This window comes from Meleagris gallopavo, chromosome 7, assembly GCF_000146605.3.
Source record: "Meleagris gallopavo isolate NT-WF06-2002-E0010 breed Aviagen turkey brand Nicholas breeding stock chromosome 7, Turkey_5.1, whole genome shotgun sequence".
NCBI classification, from domain to species: domain Eukaryota; kingdom Metazoa; phylum Chordata; class Aves; order Galliformes; family Phasianidae; genus Meleagris; species Meleagris gallopavo.
The window spans coordinates 6,098,247-6,105,419 of record NC_015017.2 but is presented as its reverse complement, the minus strand read 5'-3'; the positions used below and the strand labels follow the sequence as shown (position 1 = coordinate 6,105,419).

General features: G+C 35.0%; 2 long non-coding RNA genes across 4 annotated transcripts in view; one reads left to right on the top strand and one right to left on the bottom strand.

The window, feature by feature from the left end:
* The window catches only part of LOC104911628, a 96,817-nt gene that overhangs the window by 71,736 nt on the left and 17,908 nt on the right, over window positions 1-7,173 (bottom strand). The window lies entirely within an intron of this gene.
* LOC109368464 overlaps window positions 3,092-7,173 on the top strand; it is an 8,529-nt gene continuing 4,447 nt past the window's right edge. Inside the window, exon 1 of the long non-coding RNA XR_002116525.2 lies at window positions 3,092-3,480. This is a non-coding gene — a long non-coding RNA (uncharacterized LOC109368464). The remainder of the gene's footprint in view (window positions 3,481-7,173) is intronic.

Sequence of the window (7,173 nt, the reverse complement as noted above, 5' to 3'; positions counted from 1 at the left end):
CGATGAGATAAATAAGAAGTTACACTGAGTAATTATTCACTGACTGCTTTGTTCTATAGGGAATATATCTTTTTCTTTAATTTCTAGTTTTTAAGCAAAGCTCACGTGGCTTGCAGAATTTTTGTTACTCCTGCAGGACACTCATAAACTGGTAAGTTTTTAGAGCTTTACTTTTATTAATACCTTCAATTTATATACTGGTCCTGCTATTTTCATTTCTTAATTTCATGCTTCATATTGTGACAACACTAACATAAGCAATACATCCACATATAGTATTGTTAATGCATGGATTAACTGAGGCATGGGGACTTCATATGGAACAGTAAAATAAATAGAGTAGGAAATAAGCCTCCTCCTAATTTCCAGACTTGTACTCCCTTTATTCAAAAGCTCTTCAGAAGCAGCACAGAGAAACAGCCCATCTTTCTCAACACGGCTCATCTGGACAAAGTTATCATTTCATTCTGTACAATGCATCGACAGTAATCAAAAAAATTCAAATCCCTTCATTACAAATCAAGTTAAGGAAGAGAAGAGCATTTGTGCAGAAACAAACGACTGAACAAAATACTTGGCTTTGGTTCTCTTGCTAGATTTATTGAGAAGTTCGAAGCCAAAACTGTTTTTTGTTTGAATTTAATGCCAATGTCTAGGAAAAAAACATCTGTTTATTCTACAGAATACTGCAACTGAAGTTGCCAGAGAACAGAATATCTTTCACAGAGTACTCAATGTACCTCTCAAACTTTTCAGGTTTTATTTTCAAAATGACAAGGACTATTTACTTCTTTCTTTAATATGTTTCTGTAGAGAGGCAATTCTTAAAAGAGATTTCATCTTGGGTAAAAGTGTCACCCATTTTACACCTGCTCACGTGATATCAAAGACTCAATTTTATTTGCAGGACTTAATTACTGTTAGTTTACCTGGACCAAAGGAATCATTTAAATACCTACTTGTTAAGGAGCACACACCTGAAAGGTTTTAAGTGTTTTATTAGAAGCATACTAAAATACGGATTAGTAATTGCACAAGAAATTAAAAAATGAGAAAAAAACAACTGTATCATTTCTTTTCCTACAGGTCACTAGCATCAGCTCGCTTTTAAATGACAATTCAAACTGTCTGGAATGCAAGAATGCGTGTAACTCAGTTTTTACAGGTCTTTTATTATAAATTGTGGCAAATAATTGAAAATTTAACCTCAATTATGTTATGTACTAAGCTTAAGATTCCACAAATCAGTAATCACAGGCATGATCGTATCTTTTCTTTTTGTACTTATATCTGTTTAGTTAGAGATTTCTGATGCTACTGCAAGGAATTTGCAGCACAATTTTATTTATTTATTTATTTTTAAATAGGGTCTCCAAAAGATAAATGCAGGCTTTCAGGACTAGTTAATAGGTTAGAGCCTTAAGGTATAATTCACAGTATCCATTCCCCAGCCGGTATGCATCACTCTAATACTGCTGATTTGCCATTAGCATCTGACAAGTCTTTGAACCAGGAAGACTCTTAACGAATGAGAAAACTACCAGATTAACCAGAGTACTTGAGACAAATATTTAAGAACATGCGTACACAGTCATGACGTATGTGCTTGTGATTGGGCAAAGTGTCTTGAGAACTTAAGGAACATCCAAAAAACCTGAGATAGAGAAGGCTGATTTTTCTAAGGAAGTAAACATCACTGCTACCTTAGAAGAATAGTAAAAACTTTCTGTCCTTCTAAGTCATTTCTTCAAAGCAGAATACAGAAAATCTGCAAATATGCCACCATTTTATTTTTATTTGAAAACTAGACAATTACAGAAACAAAACAGTAGACAAGAAAATTCAAGAAGCCACCATGAATAGTAAACAGTTTTGAGTCTATTTACACAATATAACGCGTAATCCTTCTGAAAATTCACATCATAACAATATTGTGAAATAATTTTAATACTTGTTTGTTTGCTGTTGTCAAAAAGCACAAATCCAGCTTTCTTGCAACAATTTAAGAAGTTCAATTGTGTTATTACTGGAACTAATAGCTATTTTACAGAAAAAGAAGTAATTTAAAATTTACTGAATATTGTTTTGTCCTAAATTTTTTCATGTTTTGATTTTAAGTGAGGAAAAAAACACAAATGGCATGTGATTTTTATTGCTGTCAACTTAGAAATCCTAGCAAATAAGAAGGAGCAGAAAATTACTCAAAAAGCATACAGAGGGACAATCGTTGCTGGCTAGAATTTTCCTTCAGATAAAATCGTATTAGAACAAAAGACAACAGAGTCTTTAGCGCAATCTCTATGGATTGGCTACCATACCTTAGCCAGTGAGAGTATGACAGTGATCTCTGTAAAACACTGATGATCAAGTTGGTTAGTCAAACTTCTTTCAACCTTAACAAAGCTAACATTTCGTATCTTACATTCTGTTTACTGTTCACAAGCCACTTCACATGTAGTATGAAATACAAACTGCTGCTTACTGCAATTCAACAGAATGGTGTGACCCAATTACAGTATACAAAATGAGGCATTAAGGGACACAGTTAAGTGATGGGAGTAGCTAGGTGACGTTGAGGAGTGAACCGGATGACTTTGGAGACCTTCTTCAACCCAGAAGATGCTTTGATTCTAAATATTCTCTCAATATTAGCTACTATACCTCAAAGATTTTACTTTTTACTGAGGTTTGTTCCAAGTGTGCAAGAAGTTATAATCCCCATAGCATGGTATAAATATTACTCTTTAACTTATAAATACTAATAGGAGAGAAAAAGGAAATAAAAAAACTCTATAGGTATCCTCCAACACTCATATTACATTATTTCTAGGAATGTATGCCTTAGGTACTTCAATTATTGTGTCTTCAGAGTTTTTGTTTGTTGAATTATGTTTGCATGCTACCTTTTCTGACAAATAACAAAGTGAATTCCCCAGAACTGAATAGAACAAGTCACAAATCTATAATCTGCTTTATATTTGTTATGCTATTAAACAAATCAAGCAGCCACAAGTCTGGAGTCCTCTTTTAAGGTTAAGAAAAAAACACAGACTAAGGGAAAAATCTGAGGATGGAAAAGGTATGCATGATCAAGTGGGAAGAAGACAACAATTTTATTCATCTTGATCAGTCATCTGTAGAAAGAAGAGATAAAGAAATCATCCAATGGATAATATGCCCTTTCAGGTAACTAATGCCGTGCCTACGGCAAGTAGCTCAAGTATGATGTCACTAAACTCTGGAACGGGGCTGAAATGTGGCAGAAGACCATCCATGTAGATGAGACAGTAGTATGAAAATGTATTGTAGAGGTGGGGAAATTATTTAAGCTGTGCCATCACGACACTGAACTTGAGACTGCCAGTTACAGCTCGAGAAATGGACACTGGAATTACCTATGACTGCCCTCTAAAATCAGTGAAGTAAACAGGCAATGTGGCCAAAAAAAGCCAACAGATCATCAGCCACCATTCAGTAAAGGTACTGAAACCAGACTAAGTTCTTCATTTTGCAACTGCATAAAAACTTGCCATATCCACATCCTGAGTACTGAATACACACATGATCTCCACACTTCAGAAAGGATGTCAGGGACTTAGAAGGCTCAAAAAGGATAACTTAAAATATCAAGTGGGTGAAACAGCTGACTTATAAGGACAGACCGAACAGACTGGGACTCCACAGAGGGAAACAAGTAAACAAAATCAAGAAACTCACGGTCTAAAACCTGAAAACAGAGGGCAAGGATATACCCCCTCCAACATCTCCAAAACAACAGTTTGGGATGCTGAGCAAGAAGGAAAGGAAAGGCATGGTGTCACAAACAACAAAACTGTTGGGAAATTCTATTCAATTTCATTAACTGCCAATTAACAGCAGTTCCTTATCTTCTGCTACTCCTGAATTCTTAATTCACAGCTCTAGCATGCTTTCCTCTACTGGTCTAAGTCCTTTCAGGTGTTCTGCCTTTTCTCATGACTTCACAGTCATTCTCACAATTAAATCCAGTACATAAAGAAATAATTCATATTCTTTCTGACTACCCTCTTCTTGACGCAGTTTGGCTCACTGATGCTGATGGACCAGACAGACTATTGGTTTTGCAAAGTAGAGCTCTTTTTTTTCCTCCAGTTATATTGCTGGCCAAGAAATGCATCGAGACTTCTTTGAAAACAAAACTCAAAACAATTATTACTTGATGTTTGTTCAAAGCACTGAAGAAATCTTAGTTTTCATGTATGAGGTTTTTTCAAAATCATTTATGATTATCTCATTTAAATGTATATGCTGAGCCACAAAATAACACTTAAGTGGCTGAAGAAATTAAAATTCAAAAATCACAAAATAGTAATTTGCATCCAGGTGAAAATTTAGAGTACTCTAAAAAGCAACTGATAACGTTCTTCATAAACAATAAGTTTTCAACATCTTAATTACTATACTCATAAACAGAAGTGTTAGTCTCTTTCTTCACGATCAAGTTTGAATTTCCATCAGCACGCCACCTCTATTCATATTGAAATAAAATAGATTTTTAAAATAGTTAAGCTAAAACTGCCTTGGTTACTTTGCTTTATCTTTTAACTAAAAAAATGTTTTACTGGAATAAACTGCTTCATTCTCTACTTTAAAGATTTCCCAAAATATTTACGATTGAACCTTTCCTAGCTATAAGTTTCCGTAAGATATCATTTCAATAACTTTCTCCTCTAATAGAAAACTTGCAGCTGTTGTGTTTTAAAAAAAATTGGCAGGGATCTATTTGTATGTTGTGAATGATGTCACCATCTTGTGACAAGCTACAGAACACTTTTGGCCAGGGCAGTTTTTGTGTAGACCATAGTTATCTAAATTTATTTTAAATCCTTGGTTAAAATACATCTTAAAATTGTACACGCACACATACGTGTAGCAATGAAAATTGCCTTTGTTTTGTTTGATTAGTTAATGATATCAAACAATACATCATTCATTCTCATTCAAATAAAGGCATTTAATCAATGCACAGTATTAGACAGATTTACATGGAAGCTGGCTACTCACCTTCACCTTCTAAGAAATATGCTTGCAGCATACATTGTATTTCGAATTATTGTTTCCTGGTAGAAAATTCTATTCTAAATGAGGCTGATCCCATGTGCCAGCTTTAAAAATCAGTATAGGCAGCAGTCGCCTAGGGCCCCAACTGAGACAACAAAAATCACCAAAAAAGCAGAGGTTGTGTGAGAAGCTCTGGGGAAAAAGACTATGCAGCTGTCAGGCATCTCTCCAAAAGGGCTGGGCATAAAGAAGGAAAAGAAATGGAAGCAAACAGAAGGGGAGGCTGAAGATTGCCCAGGCTGCCACCTCCACAGAATTGAATTTTGCCATCCCCAGGCATGAGAACTGAATAAGTTAATTCAGTTTACTTAATGAGCTGGAAAGCTTCTACTGAGCCCTGCTTTAATATGTCTGGTCAGGAATATAAGATCTTCCCAAGATATTAAATCTACTGCTTGCAGGGAAGAGGAAATGTTCCTTTGAAGTAAAGAATAAGGGTGGCGAGGGATAGAAAAAGGATACAACCCTGTCAGGAACCTCAGAAAAGTGTTTTTCAGTACAACATACAGACTTCTCAGAAATGTTAATTACCTTTCCTCTCTCCAAGACACACTCTGCCCTACTTGGGAGCAATCCAGGTGCAAGGCCAGAAACTCAGTTTCCATTTACAAGGCTGTTTATGTTTTTTTTCTTTCTACAACCTTTGGATTTTGCTGGATAAATAGACCAGGGTTCTGCTTTCAGACTACATGCTCCTAGCAAGATCACCATGAAAGACAAACAAATTTATCTCACTTTATTATTAAGTCTAAAATATCCCACAGTATTTTTCTGAGAAATTTCCTTCTTACACTGAAAATTCACATCTTTCTACTCTGAAAGATGTTTATGGTGACTTGAAAATTCACTAAGAATGCTGGGCATATTCTAACGATACATTACTAATAGAAATCTGACTTCAGCTACGTTCCAATTATTGTGAGCCTTCACGAATATAATTTCTGAAAGCACATAAAATTAAAATGTTCTGAAATGCATGGCTTTTTTTCTTCTTGAGTGACATAACATAGACAGCATGTTTCACTTTAAGGAATTTCAGCAAATTACAATTCCCCAAACAGAGTATTAGGTTTTTCCTTAACAGATTATGTCTCTCTCTACGCACGTTATCTGTCCTCTAACAAAATATATTTTTGAAGAACACTTTTAAAAATATATTTTATTTGCTTTAAGGACTCTCAAGCTGGCAAGCTAATAGCAAAATTCAGATTCCACCATGTCATTCAAATTGAATTATCCTTGCAAAAGAAATAATACAGAACATAAATGATATTATGAATGTTGAGCACCTTGGAAGCTTTTCTGCACAACAATATAGACAATGACATTACTGCACAACACAATACGTGACTGATATTCATGTGGATGTGAATCTACAAGTCCCGTGCCGTAAAATGTAAAAATGGCAGTTGCATTTCAAGTGCATTTATTGCAGCCGTATTTCAGTACCCTGTCTCCTGTGATATTTTGTGGTTTTTTTTTTTAATTAAATTATCTCTCAAATTAAGAATTTCACCTTTCTCCTTCCTTTTACTTTTCCCTTTAAAAAAAAAGAAAAAGTAATCCCTGATCTTCATGCACTTGAGGACAAGCAGGGAAAACTCAAATCCAAAAGCCTTAACCATCTGGTGGTTATTGAAGAACTCAAAATGCTTTGACACCATACGTCAAATGTTGGGTTTTCTCATCAGCCCTAATATCAGAGTTATCATTTTCCCCATTTAAAAACATACAAACTACATTCAAAACTACCTGCCCTTCCTTTTCTATATACTGAATCTCCTCTTCTATTACAATTGAAATGCTATACCAGATAACGGAGCTGCTCTCAAGTCTTGTAAACAGAGCATATGATCTTTTCTATAAAGCAATTTTCACTTACCCTGACAATCCTTTCCAAGTATATCATACCCAGGAACAGGAGTACAGCAGAGGCTATAGAAGGACCTTGTCCAGTATTTAGAAGCTAATGGAAACTGTGCTGCTTTCTAACATGCTTGTCTGATTGCCATCATAACACAAAATCAGAGAGTAATGAAAATTAGGTATGAAGAATACTGCAATTTTGGTAAT